At 35.8% G+C, this 23,963-nt stretch overlaps 1 pseudogene; it reads left to right on the top strand.

Annotated features, from left to right (window-relative positions):
• Positions 1 to 13,990: 13,990 nt before the first annotated feature.
• The window catches only part of LOC116536105, a 28,396-nt pseudogene continuing 18,423 nt past the window's right edge, over positions 13,991 to 23,963 (top strand).

Raw genomic sequence — 23,963 nt, 5'->3', positions numbered from 1 at the left:
AATCTGAGCCTTCTGAAATTAATTCTATATGATGAAAAAACTTTTTTTGGTTTTTACTTCTTCCTCCCTCTCTCCCTTTGTCTTTCTCTCTTTCTCCTTTTCCTCTCACCAACTCAGACCACAAAATAAGCAGTGCTATTGGTTGTACTATTTAAGATGGCTCTCAATTTTTTTCCGCTATATGACTATATATAATTGCCCACGAACCATCATAACGCTATTGTGGCATAATGTGTAAAATCAGAATACTTTTAAATATTGGCTTCTATTCTTTATATCTATTATACTATAATAGATATGTGGGAGGTAATTAGATTAAACAGAAAAGAGAGTAAACAAGTATTCAGATCTACATTTATTTTCTCACTAGCTAACCAACTTTAAAAAGAAGACAGAAACTATAAGAGTAAACATTTAAACTTAATGTTGAGCTATGCTACTAGTATGACTTGAAACAGAAAAGATTTATTGAAGTGAAGAAAATAAACTCTTCTATAACACAACACTTTTAATTAACTTCTTTAATTGTACCCAAAGGGTGTGAAATGATGGGTACCTTTATAAATTTGAAAGAAGAAATATATAAACCAACATAATTGATGATTATAATTACTGCTGATCAGCTCATTTTAGACTATTAATATTATGTTTTCTTCTGTCCTAGCTGATTACAGCAGATGCTTAGAAACTGCCTCCCTGACAGTCACGTGATTTTCCCTAACAAGACGTAAAGCATTTTAGCTTCATACCTGACCCTTCTATCTAGTCCTTTCTACCACATAAAGTGTAACAACTTTCAGAAGGAGATGAAGTAGATAGTTTGTTAACAGTCACAGTTCATAGTGTGATGCTGTAGAGACAGGCTTGGCACACAGCTGCTATACAGGGAAATGCAGAGCCCTGTAGTCCAGTGCACACAGCTAAAACTCTAGCTAGCACAGTCAAAAACATATGAACACTGAGTGAGAAATTGTCTCTCCATTGACTAAGTAAACCTCAACACTTAAAAGGACTAAATACATAATGCTGCATCAATAGCAGTAAGGAAAAAAGTATAAAATATAAGTGTCCTCAAAAGTTTGGGTACTGCCTCTTAGCTATAGTGCACAGTTTTAATGACAACATTGTCATTAGCTCAGCCTTCCTAGATTATTTCAAACATTCATCATCTTACATGGCTAACAGCATAGTTCGTGCAAAATTAGTGGATGAATGAGGAGGATTTAAAAGGTCTTTCTGCTTAAGGAAGTAAAAAGCAGGTTGTCCTGAGCTCTTCATCTAGTCCACTACATTTATTAAGGGCAAAACCATTTGTCTTTCTACTCATAAATGGAACAGATACAGTGTCTCTCCCTCAGGCATCAGGAGCCACTGGGGAAAGCTAGATTAGGCCTTGAGAACTGATGCAACCTAGTGTGGAATGTTACTTCATGGAGCAAGATGTTAGTAAGTCTTTGATTCTAAATATTTTTAATCTGGTTTGTCACACACACACACACACACACACACACACACACACACACACACAGGGAAACAAAAGGCAAAAAGATTGCCATTGCCCATTTTGCATTGTCTAAGCTGTAAGCATTGTGTGAGGATTTTCACAAATGGACACTGCTAATGCAAGTTACATAGCTGAAACTTGCTTTGGGAAGGGTATTGTGAAGGGAACAGTAAACCACAGGGCTAGAGAGAAACAACATTTGATATGTAGAAATGCATTATTTTTATTCAGATGCCAATTAGGCTCTAGCTTCTTCCCACTTTAGTGGTCACTATTACTTTTTATCTGTGAGATAGTTCTTTTCTGAGTTCCAAGCAGAGAGCATAATGTTCAGCTTGGCCTGTGATGGCTAGACCATAATAGTTTGTCCTAGTATATTTTTAATTTCAGGATTGACATGTTGGCTTTGCAACTGGCTGTCAAAATAATTTATATACATAGTATTAAAAATAAGTGTGTGGTGGTTTTATTAGTGTACTCTTAAAGAATAATGAAATCTTCAGATCTGCTCTAATGAATTTTGATGAAGTAAAAGGCTTAAGAATGATGTTCTTTGTACGTGCTTATTCCCCACTTAAGAAAACAAAAAATCACCCCAAAGACGCAAAATCTCTGACAAGAATCTAGAGACTCTCTGCAAATTAATACTCTTAGCCTCATATACTGAGTCACTATACATGAAATGGGAATTTTGGATTTCTACTTGCTTTTGGATCTCAGCATAATAAGGACAGGGATTTTTCGCTTTTATTATTATTTTTAAATGACACATAATAATGATAGATGGTTATGGGGTACTTAGCACAAAGAAATGATAAATGTTTGAGGATAGTTTTTCTGTTGCTTTTTAAAACTCTTCATCTTCTGCTTTCTTGCTATCCCACTCGTTGGCAACATGCATATATTTAGAACATGTTTTTGAATGCAGCTTGCTAATGTGGAGAACACAAAGCCACTGTGTTTTAGTATTGCTATGATACTGTAGATGTGACATGCTATTTTTTCACAAAAGCCTTGTTTACAATTATTGCACTTAATAAAAAATGATGAGATATATTTAAAAGCCTGTTTTTATTCTTTATTGCATTGGTCACTTTTCTCAGTGCAATTATATACACACATCTGAAATCCATGTGCGTGTGTGTATAAGCATGCTTTTTAAAGAGAAAAATGGTTTTCTGGAGGATATGTTGATATGCTGATAAGTTATCCTTCACCAACCCTCTGTAAATGAAGGCATGCTAGGCATTGTGCCATTGATATGTCTCTATCATATCTTAATCTGCACATTTTTATCTTAATTTTGTATGCATTACCTAACCATAATACCCTCTGAAGCCAAATTCCCATTTGAATCACAGCCAAATGAAATATCACCTACTCTCTGCTATACCGCCACCAAAACCAAGAGAGATCGATGTTTAGTAATGGTCAGTAAGAAAGTAGCTTTTATTTTTCTCTTCAAAAACAGTTATTATTACTATTTTTTGGTTGTTAAGAGAGACTATTAATTAGCTTCGGAATCAGCTTGACCTGGGTCAAAACCTACCTCGTTCATATACTAGTTGTATAAACTAACACGAGTTACACTGTGAATGCTTCACTATGAATGAAGATAACAACACTTACTTTACAGGATTGTTATACAGGGTTGCAAAATATAATTGCCTAGTACAACGTAGATGTTCCCTTTCTGTCTAATTATTTTATTCAGATATATATTTTCCAAACATTTCTACAAACATCTCTTGGTTGATCTTCACAACACCCCAATGAGATAGCTAAGCCAAAAATTACTGTGGTCAGATAGGAAACTAAGTCCCATATACTTAGTCATCAGAAAAAGTTTGGTAAAAATGCATACACTCTCCTCTAAGACTTGTACATACAATCAGCATACTCTCAAGTATTGGAAGAAAAATCTCTTTGGCCTGAAAATATTTTTTTCAAATACATGTGGAAATGTATATATACTTACAGGTGAACATCTATGCATATTATTTAGATACATGTTTTTCTCAGCAACTTGTTAAGTTTTTAAAAAAACATAATGCTTAAATTTCTTGCATAATCGTTCAACAGCTTTAAATTTATGTGAAATGTTAGACGTAAAATATTTTTATTATAAAAGTAAATTTTCAGCTAGGGCCGGCAGAAATCCAAACCAAAATAAAACAAAATTTCTAAGCACTCTCCCTTCTGGTTAAACTCGAAGCAGTGAACTAGTAATAAATGAAGGTATGGGAAAATACTCAAAGCACATAAACTTAGCTGTGTTTTTTCAGTGTAGCATGAAAACAGTTGTGAATGCTTAAAAAGAAGCTGCACTCTCTGGAACTCTTAAAATCCAGGCCAGTTCTGGAAGCTGCCAGTGTAAAATAAGTAGCCGACAGCCTAAACACTCTCAATGCCACCTACTGCTGTTTCCTGGATTACTGCTCACATTCGATTACTGTCTCCTCTATCCCTAAGGCTATCACTAGTTTTGCATATTAAGAATTGTCCCTTTCAGGTAATGGGGACTGTGGGAACAGATAGGAATATGCTATACTGCCAACTCACTGCAAGGGTGCTCAGTAACACCAGGAGTATATACCAACAGAGGCATCTGCTGAGGAGAAGACACTCTGGGGAATATGGTCGAGACACTACATGGTACTAAGCTCAATGAAACACTGTATCACAAAGAATATTATGCTTTATAGATAATTTTATTAAAATATAAAGCACTAATTATAGAAAGGGGCTAAAGCCACCTTATGTTTGTCTAACTCCTCATAGTAATACATGTATCTCTGATTGAGAAGAAAGCCTGACTTTTGGCTCTCCTCAGATTTCCACCACTGAAAATTAAAAACGGATGAAGATACATACTCTTAAAACACTTTATTTTCGCCCATATAACAATGCTTAACTCTGGTATACCTTGAACGAGTGACAATGCAGATGTCAACTTTCCTTAGTAGATCACAACCTCTTGCAATGTCAAGGGAAAATATATATATATTTTTTCCTGAGCCAGGTACCATGGGTTTTTTTTTTTTTCTTTCTTTCTTTCTTTCACATTATAGATACTTAATAAAGTCTGTTATAATTAACCAAAATAAGTACGAAAAATGAAGAAGAGTAGATTTTCTATCTTGCAGTCTTTTATTTTTTGTTGACAGCCAATAACATGATTTTGTTGTTGTTTGTGTGTTTGTTTTGAAGAAAAAGAATAAAGATATGAGGCAATTTTGAATTTTGCCTAAGGTTTTATGGGACAGTGAAAGCAGGGGTAGAAAAGGACTGACAGGCAAACAAAACCTTTATTGAGATAGTTGCACATGTGGGTTGAGCAAAGGGAAATAATTCACCATTTTTTATCTGTTGTATGTTTTTAAACTTCATGATATACCAAACATATATATGCAATGGTGTTATAATCCTCATTTTCAAATGAGAGATAAAATGCTCTGAAAGGCTAGGCACTTTCCCTAGGTCACTCGGTTAGTAAAGCGTAGTGTTGAGTGAAATTCATGGGTCTGATAATAAAGCCAGTGATTATTTTGGCATTACACAAATGCCTATTCCTCCCTCTTTGTAAACTGGATGTTAAGCTGGGAGCCTAAATCTATCTAGAAAGCAGTCAGTATGTAGAAGCAATAGTGGAAGTGTCAAAAAATAATATATTAAATTACCTTAGAAACAAAATTAGAAGAATTACCTTAGATTAAAAATTAGAAACATCGAGGAAGGGGGCAATGGTGAATAGCAGATGTGTTAGCACACACCTATTCTAAATATTAGATAAGTTAGGTTTAGAGAAAAGCTGGAGCTTATATTGTATCAATGGAAACTAGGAAACCAGTTTTCTGCATTAAATATAGAAGGCATTCCCGAAGAAAGGATTCCTAGGATACCTAGGAAAGTGTAAACAGGCTCAGGGTGAAGGAACACTGTCACTAAGTCAAAAAATCATTAAGAACTAGTTCCACAAAGCAATTTCCATACATTCTACCATCATAATCTTGCAAAATATTTTGAGAATTATGATTATTTTTTATTTTTAAATATATTTAATATTCTTTAAACACAAACATTTAAAAGATTTTTTAAATTTCTAAGAAATATTTGCTGTATAACGGTGCATAGTATTTGTGGAAGAATACATCTACTATTTCATAATAAGTCAATGAGTGCAAAAAAAAATATTATGGGCACACACGGTTTCACAGCCAACACTGAGGAAAGACATTTGCTTGGCATTGCTACCAACCTCAACTTATTTATGACTTTTGAGAATTTCATAAAGCCTATGAATGAGATGGAAAATATTATTGTGCCCATTTACAGAAGAGGAATGAGTGACCTACAAATGATTTGGGACTTTACTCCTACAATAAATCAATAGAAGAGTCACAAATTTACTGAAGTCTCCAGAAAAACTGTCCACAGGGTCAACCATGTTTGATATGATTGCTACCTGTAATAACAACAAGGTCATATGTAATTTCCTGATTCCTAGTTCTTTCAGTATTTTATCAATCACAAAAGCATTACAATTAATTTCTCTAAACTATTTTTGCATTCATGATGTCAATGTTAGCAAAAGCTAGTGAGATGTTATAGTAGAAAAAGTAATCAGAAGAGAAAAAGTCTAATTGCCAAGATAGCGTGCCCAGCATTTTATCTGTATATGTATTGCCATTGCCTCCTCTCAGAAGTGGCAGACATATGAACTATATGATAAACTCAAATGCTGCTTTAGAGGGAAATGTCATTTCCCTCAGCTGGTAGGCTTATTTACTTGTGAGTTTTCTTAAGTTCTGGAAGAAATTTAGTTTTAACACCAAAAGGAAGAGTCTAGGTTACTTTTAGTTTCTTTTTCTAGGCCCACTATCGGTGAAGAGAGTCCAAAAGAGAATACAGTGCTGTGTTTGTTGAGAAGTGTTTCATGCATATTTCCCTTTTCTTTCTGTCTACCTGATCCTCTTAATGTTACTAGCTTCCAGGTCGTGGTGGGGGGAAGTGTCTGTGCCTAATGTATTGATTGCCCCCTAGTGGATGGAGTGTAAAGATTTCTTGTTAATACGTGATGAACCTAAATATGAATCTTGGAATAGTCAAAATGCTGCCTCCATATTTTCAAAGGACAAACTTGGCAGCTATTTTTTTTCCATTGTGTTCTCAGATCACATGTTTAAGTCAGTCTATTTCTATACCATACTTCTTGGGTTGCTATCCAAAAACAACAGGTATTTTTGTCAGTCTACTATGTATAAGCGACTGTGACACAATCTGTGAGGGGTAAAAATAAATACGGTATAATACATGGTATCTGCCTGTATAGAGCTCAATTTTATTTCAAATTTGATATGTACAACTGAAAAAAACTGCACAAAGTATATTTTACTGGTATCAAATGAAAACTGTGTTCTTTAGATGAGTAAGGCTATTGAGTTTCAAAAGCAAATATCGTCTCACACTCACCCTCCATCACATAACCCTGACAGATCTTATCACAAGCTTCACAATAGAAGAGAGTAGAACATTAATGGGGTCATGAGTTGAGGAAGCCATAAAACTGACATCTTTAATAGCACTGTACTCCATTGCTATATTTATTAAACTCTAAAGACTTATTTAAGTGTAAGATTGTTGATTTCCACCTTTGGGGTAATCATAACTGCATATTTCTCTAGGCACAAGGTAACTGAGAACTTTTAATATAAAAGAAATTGGCGTAATAGTTTTTAATATATTTAGCACTAGTTAAATGAGGGTTGGAGTGGATCTGGGTAAAGTTGAGTAAGGAACTATATGTACATCTTAAGTCAGTAAAGTATATGAATAAAGTTAACCAAATATTTTCTGTGAAAAGCCCAACAACCTCCTTTTTTCCACCACCCATCCATGACCTGAAAAACACTTCCTTATTCCTAGATCATAGTAATTAAATTGTTGAATTTTTATTACTTGTTTACCTCTCTCTCTCTCTGCCTTACTAGACTCTGAACTTTCTTTGTATTTCCTCCAAAATTTAGAATCACTAAAGACACAGAGTAAGTGCCAAATTTAATAAAAATATCACTGAATGAATGAATAAAATGTAGTGGAAATTTTAGGCACTTGTGGAGATACTATTGGTTATGTGTACCTAGTAATATGTCTCAAATTTTAATATGTAGAAGATTATCTCATCTTCCTGGCTGTTTATGTTATTTGTTTGTTGTAACTGTGATCACACAAGTGGGCCTTATGAATCTTAAATCAAAATTGCACTCTTTATATTAGCAGTTGAAAAAGGACCATATTCTTACTGTTTTTCAAACCAAGCCAAATAAGAAAAAGAGCCAAATTAAGTCAAGCAGTAAATTATCTAATAATTGAGCTGCAGAAAAAAATGACATTTTATAGAAATTTTTATTTCCCCATAAAACAGCTTCATATTTTTAGCCTGATAAGTAATTTGTTAGAGATGAGGAAACTTAAAGGAGTAAAAGTTATGTGTCTTGAAAACTAAGATTTCCTTCTTAAAATATTAAAATAGTTGATAAGGGAGTAAAGAGAGTGTCATTGAAGTCCTCATATTTGTGACTAAAAAGAATCAAGGGCCTGTATTAATATTGCAACTATTTCATATGTACAAGTTCTAGAAAAAAATGATCGTTACTTAGGTGCCTCTGATATCTAAGTGCAAAGAAACATAAAATAACAAAACAATACAAGCAAAAAGATAGAACTTTAAGAGATAAAAAAGAATCAGGGCAATAGAATATGAGAATGATGCCTTAAAAAAGTTAAAGATACATCTGACCCTTGTTTAGTTCCCGAAATATGCTTTTTGTGAGAAAAACTGAAGCAGCAGAAAGAAACTGAATAAAATACATCTGTAAAATCCTGTTCTCTCTCCTTGCATTAAAAAAGAAAGTGTCCTAAAGTGTTAAAAAAAATTTAAACATTTGTTATTTATATTACCATGATTGGGAGTATCATGTGGACCAGAGGTAGGACAAGCAGAAGCCTCTAGAAGCATAAAAATGAGGTGTCTCTGTTCAACCATGGCTCTTCTGTACATCCTCATTAGAAGGAAAAGAGGTGCCCATTTTCTCTTTCTAATCTCAGCAGGTGCAGAGCCATCACTCATAGTCATAATATTCTTCAGAAAAAAGAGCCAAGATCCAAACTGCCCACATTTTTGACCACTCACCTAGAATTACTGGAGATAGGTAGCTTTTTCCTTACAACAATTAAGTACTAATAAATAAATATAGGCAAATAAATAATACCAGCTGAAATTTGTTTTGAACTCCAACTAGCTTAAGACTAAATGTGAGCATGGACATTCTTTTTTTTTTTTTTTTTTTTTTTTTTCTCCTCTGGCTTAAGGACTAGAGTAGAAGCATTTGACTTGCCCATTTCCTAAGTATTCTTTAAGCTTCGGAAACTCAAAGGCCCCGTTGATGTTGTTCACTGCTATATCTCAGTGCCTCAAGAAGTTTTTGGCACATAGTTGGTACACAATAAATACTGGTTGAAGTCAATTTAAAAAAAAAACAAGGACAATAGCCTCTTATTCTATGTTTTCCTTAGGCATTCCTTGGTTCTTGCTTAGTCTACTCTAAGGTTGGGGTGGGAAGTTAGGAGGGCATTCTCTCTCATAGGCTCATCTTACATCAGCTCCTCATAAGAGAAAGAAAGAAGAAGACAATTCAAAGAAATTCAATAGCAAGACTCAAGAGAATGCCGATCCCAGTTAAATTCTACTAAAAAAAAAATCCCTTTATTCTATCCATTAGAAGCCACATTTTCTGGTTCTGTTACCCAATTTTATTCTCAAAAGATGAAGGGCCAAAGAAAAGCTAAAAAGCCTTGAGTTTTGTAGAAGTTAACGTATAACACACCACACTTAATAAGCAAGTTTGTTGAGTACAGGGGTAACGTCTGTGAAGCCTTCTAAGTGAAGATAAATCCATTGATCATTTTTAATATTTTGTCCAATGCTTTCATTTTGTGGTGTGTAAAACAAACCCCCACAAAAAATAATATTACAAAAAATTAAGTGTGTGTTTTCTGAGAGGAGTACTCAGGAAAAGCACGCCAATACTCATAGTTAGACACCAGTGGAAATGTATTCAAAATGTTCCTCTTGAAGTCTCCTCTGATTAGGTAGCATAGGTAAGCATTTTTATAATCTTAAGACCTTTTCTTTATTGCAGAAATACTTGAGCTAAATGCAGGGTTCTGCTTTCAGCCAAAAAATGCTGGATTCACATGCAGAAGATATTATTTTATAGAAGCCCTTATGGATTTCTACCATATTTTCAAAAGTAATTTGAAACAAAGCAGCATAAAATGATATATGGACTTCTTAGTGTGAATTTATTTGAACCTCAGAGTAACCTTAATTTTCTTGGAGGGTTCCTAACTTTTTGGTTCAGTTGAATGAACCCTGTGGATCGTATCTTCCTTTCTAGTTATTAAGAAGATTCTTCATGAAAAACAAAACAAAACAAAAACCTACCAGTTTTTAATGTTTTTTAGCACCAAGATTATTAATTGCTAAATTTCACATTTAATTTAAAATAAATTAAACTTCAAGAAGTTTGGGAAGGGTTTTCACTTATTTAAATGGGGGTTTGATAAGAAGTAAAGCAATCTATTAAGTCTGAGGACTCAGGAAAATTTCCTTGTATATTGCCTAGACTTTCCATCTCACCTCTTGACTCGACACAAATACAATGGCAAGAGAGCAAATGTGTGAATGGGGAAGAGAAAAGCAGGCTGTGTATACAAGTCTTTTTAAATTTCTCTAATGAAGAACTGTAAAGCGGCATGTCCAATGGATAAGAAGGGAGAGAAACTTTACGTAACAGACCAGTAAATCTATAAATAGCCTTTACTTTTCTTTCACCAAGAACCTATAATAAAAATGTTATATGTTGGAGAATAAAATGACAACCTAAAAAACAGCAGCAGTAACAAAACCAGCTACTACCATTTATTGCCTCCTTGTCACGTGCCAGGCAGTGTGCTAACAGATTTCCATGAATTATCTTATTGGCGACATTTAACTGAAATGCTGATGGACTTATAACAGGCTTTGTCCCCTGAATCAGTTCTGATCATCCACCCTCACAAACAGACACATAGTTGGTGTACTTCAGGAGTTATAATGACAGAAACTTGGTAATATGAATAGAAAATAGAAAAAATTAAAAATTCTGCCAGAACAATGGCAATGAGCAATCTATTGTATGTATTCTGTTTATTCCCTTAATGTTGTTTTGCTTACTCATATCCGTGGACTCAGGTTAATGAACTGGTATCAAGGGAGTTGAGAAGATAGTGAGTTGAACAGGTCTCTACATGTAACAGTAAGAAAGGGAAAGGAAGAAGAAAGTGAGAGAGGGTGTTGGGGACCACAGAGGTGAGGGGAGAAAGCAAAATTGAATGTAGACTGAATAAGAAACATATCCGGCTGGGTGCAGTGGCTCACGCCCGTAATCCCAACACTTTGGGAGGCCAACGTGGGTGGATCACTAGGTCAGGAGATCGAGACCATCCTGGCCAACACGGTGAAAACATGTCTCTACTAAAAGACAAAAAATTAGCCAGATGTGGTGGTGCTTGCCTGTAATCTCAGCTACCTGGGAGGCTGAGGCAGGGGAATCACTTTGAACCAGGAGGTGGAGGTTGCAGTGAGCCGAGATTGCGCCACAGCACTCCAGCTTGGCAACAGAGCAAGGCTCTGTCAAAAAAAAAGAAAGAAAGAAGGAAGGAAGGAAGGAGGGAGGGAGGGACACAGGGAGGGAAGGAAATAAGAAAGGAAGGGTGGGAGGGAGGGAGGGAGGAAGGCAGGGTGGGAGGGAGGGAGGGAGGAAGGAAGGAAGAGTGGGAGGGAGGGAGGGAGGAAGGAAGGAAAGAAAGAAACATACCCTGCAGTTTCCAAATTTGACCACTGTTGTTATGGAGTTAATGGTTTGCTTCTTATCTTCTTACTTGAACAGTCAGTGGGCACTAGGACATGTCCATAAATTCTTGGTAAAATCACATAAATAAATTTGTTTTAAAAATAGTGAATAGTTCTTATTTGTGCTTCCAAACATTAAGAAGAAGAAAAAAAAAAAAAAAAAAAAAAACTCTTGTACTGCACCATGACTACTTTTACAATAAATGCTTCCTTCCAGATTAAGGACATTTTATAGCTCTATCTGAGATCCTGTAGAGCTTTACATTCTGAAATATGAATCACCCCAGAGCTTCTCTTTCTCTTTGTTCAATAACAAGAATCTCTGGTGAAAATTGGTCCCTGATTTCATTTTATGAACTACAGTGAGGCTTGAGTAGTATTCAGACTCATGGTATGTAACCTCTCGTTTCTTTCATGTACATTATTTTCCAGAAAGATCACTTCTTTCTGTTTAAATTTTAAATAAAAAACCTACAAGCCACTGTCATGATGCTCAAATTTAGTTAAATGCAGCAAAGAAATTATATACTCACAATATAACAATGCTTTGCTGATGTGTTATGTAGGGCTCCAAGCAGCAAAGGTACAACTCAGTCAAGTCTTTGATCTACATGTTAAAAGCACAGGGTATCTTTATAGATCCAAACTTTAATAGCCACAGTAGCAAAACCAAACCAAACATAAACACCCTCTAGAATTTACCCATTAGGATATATATGCATCTCTTTGTTTTTAGTTAGCTAGTTTTCTCTCTTCTGATTCTTTTGTGCCTTTTCATAAATATGTCCCTCGGCTTTATAAATCTGAAGAGAAAAATCAGCACCTTTGCAAATTAACTACTGCAAAGGAAAATGAAAGAAACATCTTCTTTCCTGATATTTGACTCATTGAAAATTCAGTCATTTATCAGGTTCCCTAAGCCCCATGCTCTGAAAAAGAGACGAGTTCCACTCTGCTATTCCATATACATCACAGCAGACTGAAATCTTTCCTCAAAGCAGGATAGAATCCTAAAGCATTGGGGTGTAACACTACGGATATCTCCCCAGCCTCTGCAGCAGAGACAGAATGCAGGCAATAACAACAGTGGTTTAACTATGTATAATTGAGAGTAAATACTCTTAATCCTGAAAAACATGTAAAACTATGTTGTCTTCCCATTAAAACATAAATGCATATTGAACATTAGAAACATTTCAAAAAAGAATATGAAAGAGATTATACACTATCAGAGGAAGTGGTGCATAAAGCAGAAAGTGTCAAAGACTCCTGGGGAAAATTGCAGCTCCATGGCAAAGCAGGGAGAAAACGGATTTTTGTGTTTTTGTAGCTGTATTCACAGTATCAGGCAGAACTGTTCTAATGTTAAAACACTCCCTAATACCCCAAGAGCCCATGCTTTTCAGCTTGTAAAACTTAGCAAACATGCAGGCCTGGAAGGATTCAGGTGTTCTTATTCACACAGCTGATTTACAGCGACTGGCTATAATGGAGAAAGTACCATCTTGTAAGCCTTAAGGTATCTCAGAGTTAGGGAAAACCAAGAGGGAGTCTTTTATTTCTGCTTTACTTACTCTTACAAGGATGGTAGGACTAAGTAAAGGAACGAATGCAAGGAGCTTGCACAGAGGGAAAAAACAAACAAACATGAAACACAGTTCCGTGACTTTATTTTCTTACTACTGGTTTTTCTTTCATTATTCAGAAAAAAAATATATTTTTCTCTAAATTTGTGAATATTTATGGTCTTTTTCCCTGGTTAGGAAAACACGCTTTATTATGGAAAGTGAGAAGTGTCTGTAGAAATTGCAAACAAAACTAAGTGTATTCTAAGCCCCTCACAGCTAATATTGAGGGACGTCTCTTCCCAGGTCCGCAAGGGGCATGGTTTCAAAGGTAGGAGTTTTCCGGCTCCACACCTCCATCTGGAAGGGTTTCAAATGTGAAGTTCTTTGTCTGGGTTTCCGGCAAGCAAGCTAGGTAGGAAAAGCCAGGTGAGGCTCCTGTGTCCAAAAACAGAAACCCACCAAAGCTCTAGGAAGAAGGGGCTCTGTTACTCAGACTTGTGGACCAAGCAGCCAATCCGGTATCAGAATCAAAGATCAATAACTCCAGAGGAAGTTTGAAAGAACTCCTCTCATTGGATGAGAACATGATGGAGAGGGAATAACTGACAGGGGAAAACTCCTATTGCTCCTACCTATACAGATTCCTTCTCTGGGTCCCCTCCCAGGACAGTGTGGGAGCTGTCTTCTTTCTCTCTCTCTCCGTCTAGTAAATCGCTTTTCCCCAAAACTCCTTGGGTCCACGATATTTATCGGAACAGCAAACTCATTCTTCTGGATTAGTGAGGCTAAGAACCTCTTCGGAACTGGGAGCTGAGTACGCTCCCCCATTGCAATATCATTATAAATGCACACTTTTCTTTAATGGTGGTGGGCAAAAACATATTTAAAATATAATAGATGAATAAATAAATGTCCCATCAGTGAAGCTCTACGTGCCTCAGCAGGAGTCTTTGGAGAGGCATTATGGCTAGTGGCCAGCGGAGGACAGAAAAGGCTGAACTCACAGCAGATGAGCGGTAATGTGGTCAATAAGAGGATCCGCTAAGCAGATAGCGAACCCCAAGTCAAACTGAATAGGCCCTGCAAAACTGTCACAATGTTAAATAGCATAAGCCCAGTGAGGTCTTTAGAAAGGTTTCATAATCTGAGTGTTTGTCTCTTGTATGTTACAAGCCTCACAAATGCTACTTGGAGGTGGCATATCACATTTGCCCCATTTGGCTTGCTGTACCTTCTCTCACTGTTGTGATAACAGAAACCCTTTAATGCATCTTAGCTGCACATGTCTTCTTGCTTTTGTATCTCAAAAGGAACAGCAAAAACCTGCCAGAGGCACTACTTGCCCTGAAGGTTTCTTCTCTTATCATCAGTTTTAGCTGATGTATTTGTACGTCTTACATTTCTGTACCATACTTCATTTCATCCAGAGAGAATTTTGAAGGAATACATATTGTGTCAAGGGAACCAAGGACAAAATGGGCAAAATGAGACTAATTTTATCATGCAGGGAATGTGGCAGCTGCAGCAATAAAAAGGAGCCACCAGTCAACAGTAAGTTGTAAAATCCCAAACTGCTCCTTTTGGAGACTGAGTCTACACCTTACATTGAGAATGTACTGATAGTGCCCTCTGCCCTTTAATAGCAGCACTGTGGCTTCCTGATATGTTGCTTTGGCCCTGAAGAATCAGGTCACATAAAACAGGAATGCTCTATACTTAAGCAGCACCTTTTATCCGGGAGGCTAAATCCCCCTTACAACTTCTGGTTCATTAACTCTCATAATACCTTCCTGAGGTGACATGTATAAACCCCATGGTTTATAGATGGGGTAACAGAAAAGTCACAACACAGTTAGCAGACTGGCTCCAAATGTTACAATATATCTTTTCCACAATGGCGATTGATTGTAGAGCTCTGGGCTTCAAAGATGCAGACCTAACAATTCCCGGGAAACTGTCCTGTAAACTAAAATGCCACCAAAATGGTATGCATGCAACTACAGGAGGGAAGAGCAATGCTGTTCTTTATCAAGAACATTATGCAAGGGGAACCTTTGACCATATGCATGAGGTGGACATTATTGCATCTTGAAAACACTCTCCCAAGCAAAGACTGACATTAATACAAGCAGTAGTATTTAGCATTCTCAGTCTGATGAGCACAAATGCATAGAGGAAATATCTAGGATCATCCAAGGTCATGGCAGGGGTGTGAATTTAGGGCACACTACCAGAGGCAGCATCTGGGATAAGCAGCAGAGATTCAGGAAAGGGAAAGTAAGAGCCATGATCTTAAATCTCAAGTCCTAGGATGAAGCCAATTTAAAAAACAATAGAAGCAGATCTGTATAAGAAGCAGAAGAAGGTATTCGGTCATTAATTATACCAATTGCAGTTTTGCCAGTTGTCTCTGTGGTTTAAAAAGAATACTGAACATTTAGTGGCTTGGACACTTTTTGTCTCTGATGTCTTCATTGTCATCAAGATAATAATCTCATCAACAACATTATTACCACCAACTTCAAGCTTCTCATCATTAGAGTAAGGCAGAATCTCCCATTCTTCCCCCTAAGGTCTAGATAATAGGCTGTGCGTTTGTGGACCAAAATGAAAAATTCAGCTTCTTCTATATGATAATAAAACAAAAAGAGCATCTGTCTCCTGATGATCACTTAGTAGGCCTTCCCCTTCTGTGGAAGGTGCAGCAACTCTCCTAGTACCAACTCTCATTCTTTTAGTTTATGTTCTGCACAGCAGAGAGATAAAATCTAAACTGTTAGCTGAGGATAGTTTCTTTGGAAAGAATAATTGTCATACCACATCTAAGAAAAAGTAGGGAAAGTTAGTAAAGCTACCTGGATCCTTAGGAAAAACATATTTCCTCGTGTGTGTGTGTCCATGCATGCATGTGAGTGTGCACGTGTGTGTTGGAAATATAGAGAAAGGGGCAGAGGAAAAGAAGAGAATTAAGTTTATCATTAAAACACCAGTGATGGCAGTACAGACATGGCTCCTGAAGATACCATCTAGATAAGTGGACGAGACTGTTTATCACATATTTGTTATACTGGTGTAATATACATCACTTCACATGTAATGAGCTCTTTATTCTCACCCCTAGAATGATGCCACATAGAATGAGAAATCTTGAATATTTAGAGGCAAAACCTGTCTTTGGGCCTAGAGTTTTGTCTGGTATGGGGATAACTACAAAATTATTTCACCAAATTCCTAAATTTAGTTTTATACTTGATGTGTAAAATGTTGTCTGAAGGATTGAGGTTGATGCTCCAAGGGGACTGAGGCAGTTGGTGCTCTTCCCTTTTTGTTGTATCATTTGATTTACATTCACCAATGAGTCATTTGAGAGTGATTTTTAAAAGTTATGTCGCCAGTGTTAGGGTGTTGCCTCTAGTGGCATTTGACATCTTGGTAATCCTCTGCATCACATCAGAGACAAGTCCTTAAGTTGAGAGTTCCTACCAGACAGAAGAAAACATTCCAACCACTCTTATCAGTGACACATGTATTTGCTACATATCATCTTGATTACTTTTTCCTTCATGATCTATAGAATATAACCTATTTGAGGAACAAAGTAATTAAAATATTTGCGCACCCTTAACTTTTGATTGGAAGAGGAAAGAACTGGGGTGTGATTAAAAAAATATTTTAAACTATGGATACTTAGTGAAATGCTGATGCTTACTGGGTTTATTTTATTATTCTCCCAAGACCTTGTTTTCTCCCTGCCTTTTTATGAAAGCTTCAAATGATTCTCTGAAAGGGGCAGCAAAATTGAGTAACAACAGGGCAGAAATTTCTCACTCACTCTCATGTATTTGGTCCAGTGTTGCCAAGTGTCTTGTAACTTCCATATTTAGACTACAGTTGCCTGTGTTTTTCATCACTTTGACTAAAAGATGATCTGCTAACAATGTATTGTCTCTTAAATTTATAAAAAATTTAACCTACTTTATCATGGATTTTAGCATTTGGTTCCAAGTATTTGAAATATTGAGCATTTGGTTCCAAAATATTTGAAATAAAAATTACTTAACTCCTCAGCGATGTAAAATGCACAAGCAGAGATAAAAAACACATAAGTTTTACAAAAATCAAACCTCTTTTCTATGTCCTATTTCCCTGCCACTCCTGTGTCCCATTCCTACCATCAGACTTTGTCTAATATCTTCCTTGAGTGGTTGGACTTCAGCAGATTGGTACTACCATTTCTTCACCAAAGGAGCTTGCTAATGATTTGCATTTCTGTCCTGCTAACTCTTAATGACCCATTTTCACATAATCAGTTGCTAACAGCCAGACAGCAGCTTCTAAAATATCTTGACTGGCCCTGTGCTCACTGCTACACACTGGGTGTACTTCATTAAAGAGCTAAGGATCCCTCCATTTGCATCGTGGGACTGCGGAGACTACAGAACAAAGGAACCCACAGGAGCATGTATAGCCGCTTGTTACTGAAAAAGATTATAAAGGCAGATCTCTCTGAGGTCTATTTCTTTCTCAATATTCATGTCTGCATCAATACTAGCCCTGAGATGACTGCTGGTGAGTTGAAAAGCTCTGTGAGTTGTCTATCATGAGCAGCAACCTAGGGAAACTGCAATGTTGTTCTTTATAAATAATCACAGCTGCTCCATCCTAAGGAGAACAAATAGGAATTCACTTTGAACAACTGAAATCTCTAGAATTCACAAGTCACATATATTTAAATCTCTGTACTTTATTTCAAAGAAGTTGAAACATTTTTATTTTACTCTATCTAGTTTACGTTTTTACTTAGTTTTTTTAGTTAGTTACTTGCTGTAAACTGAAGGACTATCTCCTGACAATGCTCTCTTTTGCCACCAGATGATGCATGCATTTTGGCAACCATGGTAGATGGGTGTCTATTCCAATTCAGGAAGAATTCCTCATGGGAAGAAGATTTCCTAGGCATTCCAAGTATTATACTTTTAAAAAGACTCCAAGAACTACTTCATGTTCTGTAGTAACACACTAGCTGTGTAGCTTCTTAAGCAGACAGATGAGTCTTAGATGTTGTCAATTTGTGATTGATTTAAATAAGTGTTCTAGAAAAACTGATGAATAAAGCACTTAGGGCCAAATAGGCATACCTAATGCATGCATATTTGTTGAACCTCACCAGTGCTTTTCATAAGAAACCAAAAGTATGATTTCTGTCGTTTTATTTGTGTGTAAATGTGAACTAATATATTAAAATATTTCTTATATAGTTATCATAAAAACTACAAAAAAATGAGTCTCAAGAATATAACAGACAAAAAAATAAGAAATAAATTATGGGCCAGATGTGGTGGCTCACGCCTATAATCCCAAAAGTTTGGGAGGCTGAGGCGGGTGGATCACGAGCTCAGGAGTTTGAGACCTGTCTGGCCAACATAGTGACACCCTATCTCTACTAAAAATACAAAAATTAGGCAGGCATGGTGGTGTGCACCTGTAGTCCCAGCTACTCGGGAGGCCGAGGCAGGAGAATGGCTTGAACCCGGGAGGCAGAGGTTGTGGTGAGCCGAGATTGCACCACTGCACTCCAGTCTGGGCTGCAGAGCAAGACTCTGTCAAAGAAAGAAAGAAAGATAGAAAGAGAGAGAGAGAAAGAGAAAGAAAGAAAGAAAGGAAGAAAGGAAGGAAGGAAGGAAGGAAGGGAGGGGAAGGGGAAGGAAGAGGAAGGGGAAGGGGAAGGGAAGAAAGGAAAGGAAGAAAGAAAGAAAGAGAGGAAGGAAGAAATTCTCAATGATTGCCTTTATTTTAGGAAGAAAGATTTTCACTTTACTAAAAATGAGATTCTTGAAGCATCTATTTATTTATTCACTCATTCATTTGCTCAATAAATATATATGTCTATGTTAAGCACTAGATTAGATGACAGACTACGATTGTGAACATAACTCCTAAGTGTCCTGTCCTCATAAAATGTACCTCTTATTTGAGGAAACAGATCATGAACATGCAAAAAAGTATGCAAGATAATCAGATTGTGCTCTGAAGGGAGCAAAAGAAGGCAAGTAGATAAATAGTGGTAGGGCTTGGGTGGGAGCAAGAGGTTGTTAATACAGTGAGATGTGAAGAATGAGAAGGAACCAGCTACACAAAAGTGAAGAAAAGAGCATGCCAAGCAGAGGTAACTGCCCTGAGCATAGTAAGTTTGGTATTTTGAGGGAAGATAAAAGAAGTCCATGTACAGCAAGAATCATGTCCATGGGCCACAGAGTTTAGAACTGCATTTGAGACAGGTATACCAAAAGACAGCATAAAGAAGAATAAGGTTATTGTCCACAAGTTCACACTCAGATAGGCCTTGTCTCTCACTTCTGTTATTCAATATTTCTTAACCTTAAATTTATTTAAATTATCTTGAATAAATTTATGACAGCCTACACTGCTTTTATAGATGTAATAAACTTTGGTGGTTAGCCACCTACAGGTTAGAGTAATGTTTTCATTCTATTTGCCCCAATTAACCTCTTTAATCTTCAAAACTTCTCCCTTGATTTCTTATACCCTGAGACATAAGGGATATGTCTGCTCTCATTTTACCATACAATCTAGCCTCTTACTTACTTTAGAAAAATTCACTTTTGATCTTCATTTCATCCAGATTGAAGACTTTTGATCTTTTTTAGTTTGTCTTATTGCATATGCCCTCTATTCCCTTAATTACACCATAGCCTGTACAGTTGACCTTTGCGTAAGAATTGGTACAGAATGCTTGATGCCATCTCAGGAGTTCAAAAGGCCTCCATACTCCCAAAACACTTTTCTCTAGTAGCCCACCAGTTGGAAAGCAATGTTTATCTTTGTGATTTCTTTGGATTAAATTATTTAAGTTATCAAAGAGCCCTGTTGGCTAATTAAGAGTAGTAATATATTAAATCACCATCAACCATTAATTAATTTCTAAAATAAAGCCCTCTCTCAAGGTATGGGACACTGGACAAGTTATAGGAGAGGGAATGAAAACCTGGAGATAGGAAATCAGAATTAAATTCCTGGATTGACCATTTATTTATTCTGTGAGCCTAGACCATTTCTGCAGAGGTGTATAACATATTGGTTGAGAGTACAACGTTGGGTTCATACAGACTTCATTAGAATCCTGGCTCCACCACTGACCAGGATAATCTTTTAACATTTAGGGCCTTCATTTACCTCATCTGTAAAATGAAGAAATTGACTGTGCTTAATTCATAAGTCTATTGAGATAATGAAATGAAATAATGAAGGTAATATGCTTGGCCCAAAGTTAGCCTACAATGCAGTGTTACTATAACTCTTCACCTTTCTGACCATTTTTTCTTGTCTGTAAAATGAAAACAAGATTTCACCAAATCAGAAGAATGCTGAGAAGATTTACAACCTTGTGTTTGCAAAATGAATAGCATAGTTTAGAGACAGATAAATATAGAAGCCGGAAAAAAAAATACTGATAGAGGCAGGAGATAATCACTGTGGTTGATGCAGCTGAAGCATCTACCACTCAGATGCTTCTGGAACTGTTGTGAGCAGACATCTCTCATCTTTCAGTCCACTTCAGGGTTGTTTTGGCTGTGTCTGATCTATGCAGTCTTCCCTAGAGCAATTTGTCCTCTATTAGGAAAATAAAACACAAAATCCTGTGCCTAATCCCTTTGTCTATTGTAGTACAACATTGAATGGTTATCACAAATTCTAAAATTCCCGTGAAGTCACCTGAGGACTTCCGTGAGATTACATTACAGCCCAACTTCTTCTCAGTTTTGATTTCTTTCTTTTCCTTTGTCAGATGGAGATTCAAAGAGCATTCTTCAATAAACCTCCTGCAGTTCTTTCTCAGAGTCTTCTTCTAGGGAACCCAATCATATGTCCTGTTACATCCAAATCTCTTCTTTTGGCCCTAGAGGATGCTACTTAACTTTCGTTTGAGATTTGTTGCTATGTCAAATTAATCTCTAAAGATCTCAATTTGATCATATTTTGGGCTTGTATTCACACAGAACGCCATCATTTTTTAAATAACCTTTTCAATATAAAATAAAACAGAGGTAGAAAACAAACTTACACACAAACAAATGTACTTTAATAAAATATTATAAAGCAAACACCCTTGTAAACTACCAGTCAAATCAAAAATTAAAATTTTGACATCAACTCTGTAGCCTCCATATGCCTCATCCTAACCGCATTGTCCACTTCTCCCCAAAGTAACCACAAAAGTAAAACAATTACTCACACTCTTTCTATTTTTATCATCCAAAGATGCATCAGTAGATATCATTGTTCAGTCATTACCATTTTTTAAACTTGATATGTCCTTTAAACCTATTTTATTCTACAAGTCTCTCCTTCATTTAAAATATGTCCTTTATAATTTAACTGTTGCACAATATGAGTAATTTGACATGTAGTTTACCACAGTCCAGGTTTTGTTCATTGCATCCTCATGGTGCTGTTTAATATATTCCTTTCTCTTTGGTATTTCTTGAAAATTGTCAACTGGATCCAAAAGCATGATAAGACTCAAATTTTATCTCTTTGACAAGATCCAGTCATACTGTAGTTTTTCCTCAGGAGACACAAAAGGTCCTACTATCTCTCTTTTTGTTGTTAGGAGCTCCTAATGCTCAATATCTACATTTGTTAATTCATTGCCTTGGCAATATAGTGATATTCTAATGCTATCATTTCTTTTTAAATTAGTTGCAATTAGTGTTTTTATAAAGAAAAACTGCTCCAAATATACTAATTGGTTACCCAGTGGTAAAATTTTCATAGAGAAGGAAAGATAAATCCTTGTGTCTTTTCCTTTATTTACCAGAAAATGAGTTGTTATTTAGGTTACTTATTTTTATGTATTAATATCATTATGAAATTATGAATGTAAATATATTTGATGGGTTTCATAGCATTTTAATTACTAGTTCTATTAAAGCTCAAATTGTCCCATCTTTGCCCAGTAGGAGCCTCTTTAATTTTGCTCCTGAGTTCAATTTGACAGAACCAAAGTAGGTTCCTATAGCTTTCTTGCTGTCTGATATAATTACATTTTATAAGCTTATCATGTATCCTTCGTTAGAAGACTTTGTATGTGTAGAGAAAGAGAATCAGCTATTTCTCCACAAAGCCCTGTTTTATTTTAGTGGAAAATTGTATTCAACATCATCACTACAGGGTTGACCATTTTTTCTAGACCTTTTCTAGAGATAAAGATAGGAAATAATATATGTGTATATACATATAATTTATATATGTTATATGGATCAACATATGTAAGTTATATGTAATAGTATAATTACATATTATAAATATGTAGAAAATGTACATTATGTATAAATTAGATATTCACAATTTGTGAAATGTGCATGTATCAAAATTTTACATGTGACTTATACATGTAGTTTTCTCTCTCTGTACATGATTATTTGTGAGTTTATTTCAGTACTTCCAATTCTAATGCAGTAATACGAGGCTTTTATTTATTATTTACTATTTTATATCTCCTTCTTCCCACATGAATAGCCCTGCTTCTGAAACCACAGCAGATGATAGAATTAAACCAGCACACAATTGCTCATTTGCTTGATCCAGTGACGTAAAAACAGTCCCAGGATAACAAGAATAAAACTATCATCCCAATACAATGATTGAAAATGTATAAATTTTCATATATGGCATCTCCCCATATCCTCTTCATTTTATTTTACAATTGTGTTGTATCTACCTTGATATTATATATAACCATCTACTTACATACTTTTGTTATTTAGTCATACTTCCACAGGTCCTCATGTATTAAATTATCACCACTGGTAAATATGTTGCTATCTCTCCTAGTAATTTTGGTTGTTTGAAACTTATTTTTCAGATTTCTCAGAAAGTGATCTGAAAAAGATATTCTTCAACTTCTTGCATGTTAATGACATTTTTTGCTCTTTACTCTTAAAATCAGTTCTTCTGGAGGCAAAATCTTGGCCTTCATTTTCTTTTTTTGAGCACCTTAAATACGTCATCCTATTTACTTATAGCATAAAGCATTATAAAAATCTCTAATGATAATCGAATTTTCATTTCATTATAAGTTCCATGTTCTTTTTAAAATCTACTTGCACAAAAGACTTTTATTTATTTATTCTTCTTTTTTGCTTAAAGTCCAATAATTTTACTTGAATATGTGACTAGGGCTGTGTCATGTGCTCTTTTCCCAGCACCAAAGGGTGAGGATAATGCAAGCCTGAAAAGATACCTTTAGTCATCACTGTTTTGAGCAGTTTGCTCAAAAGGTCAAGAGGATATAACTATCCATCTACCTATATAAAGAGTCTGTAAACTGGTGAAATGCCAGTGATTTCTACTCTTTTACTTACCCACCAGTCTGTGGACATTGACTGTCTCATCATGGACATTCATTTTTTTCCTTTGTGTGGAAATCTTGATCAGCAAATACAAGTTTTTGTGTCCTAGGGGACAATCACAACAGTTAGCATGTTCATTAATTTAATTAGAACCTTGTTTACACTTTTGCTGTCGATCATAATTATTTGTTTATTTGAACTGAAGTTACCTGACTTCATTAGAAGCATCAGTAGCTGTCAGTAAATGAGAGTGTGCTTGACTTTCATAATTAAGTGTAAATTTAAGAGGCTTGTATGGTAGGCGATGTTTTCACAAGATGACAAAAGAAATCAAGGACAGGGTCCTAGTTAAACTTAACCTTTGTGATAAAGTTAAGGATGGGGCACTAATTAGTATAGATGCTGCTTTCTGACAATACTCCTCATTTGTTCTTTAGTTCCAAAGTTCATTGCTTAGCCTTTCCTTTTTCAAAATAGAGTATGTTCATGTTAGTTAATGAAGGCTCTGCATGTAGATTTTATAGAATGCCATTTCACTTTGAAAATGGCATTATCTCTCTGGT

Source organism: Sapajus apella, unplaced genomic scaffold (genome assembly GCF_009761245.1).
Source record: "Sapajus apella isolate SASKATOON/1434 unplaced genomic scaffold, GSC_monkey_1.0 scaffold98, whole genome shotgun sequence".
In the NCBI taxonomy this organism is placed as follows: Eukaryota; Metazoa; Chordata; class Mammalia; order Primates; family Cebidae; genus Sapajus; species Sapajus apella.
This window is presented reverse-complemented; position numbering and strand designations above follow the sequence as displayed.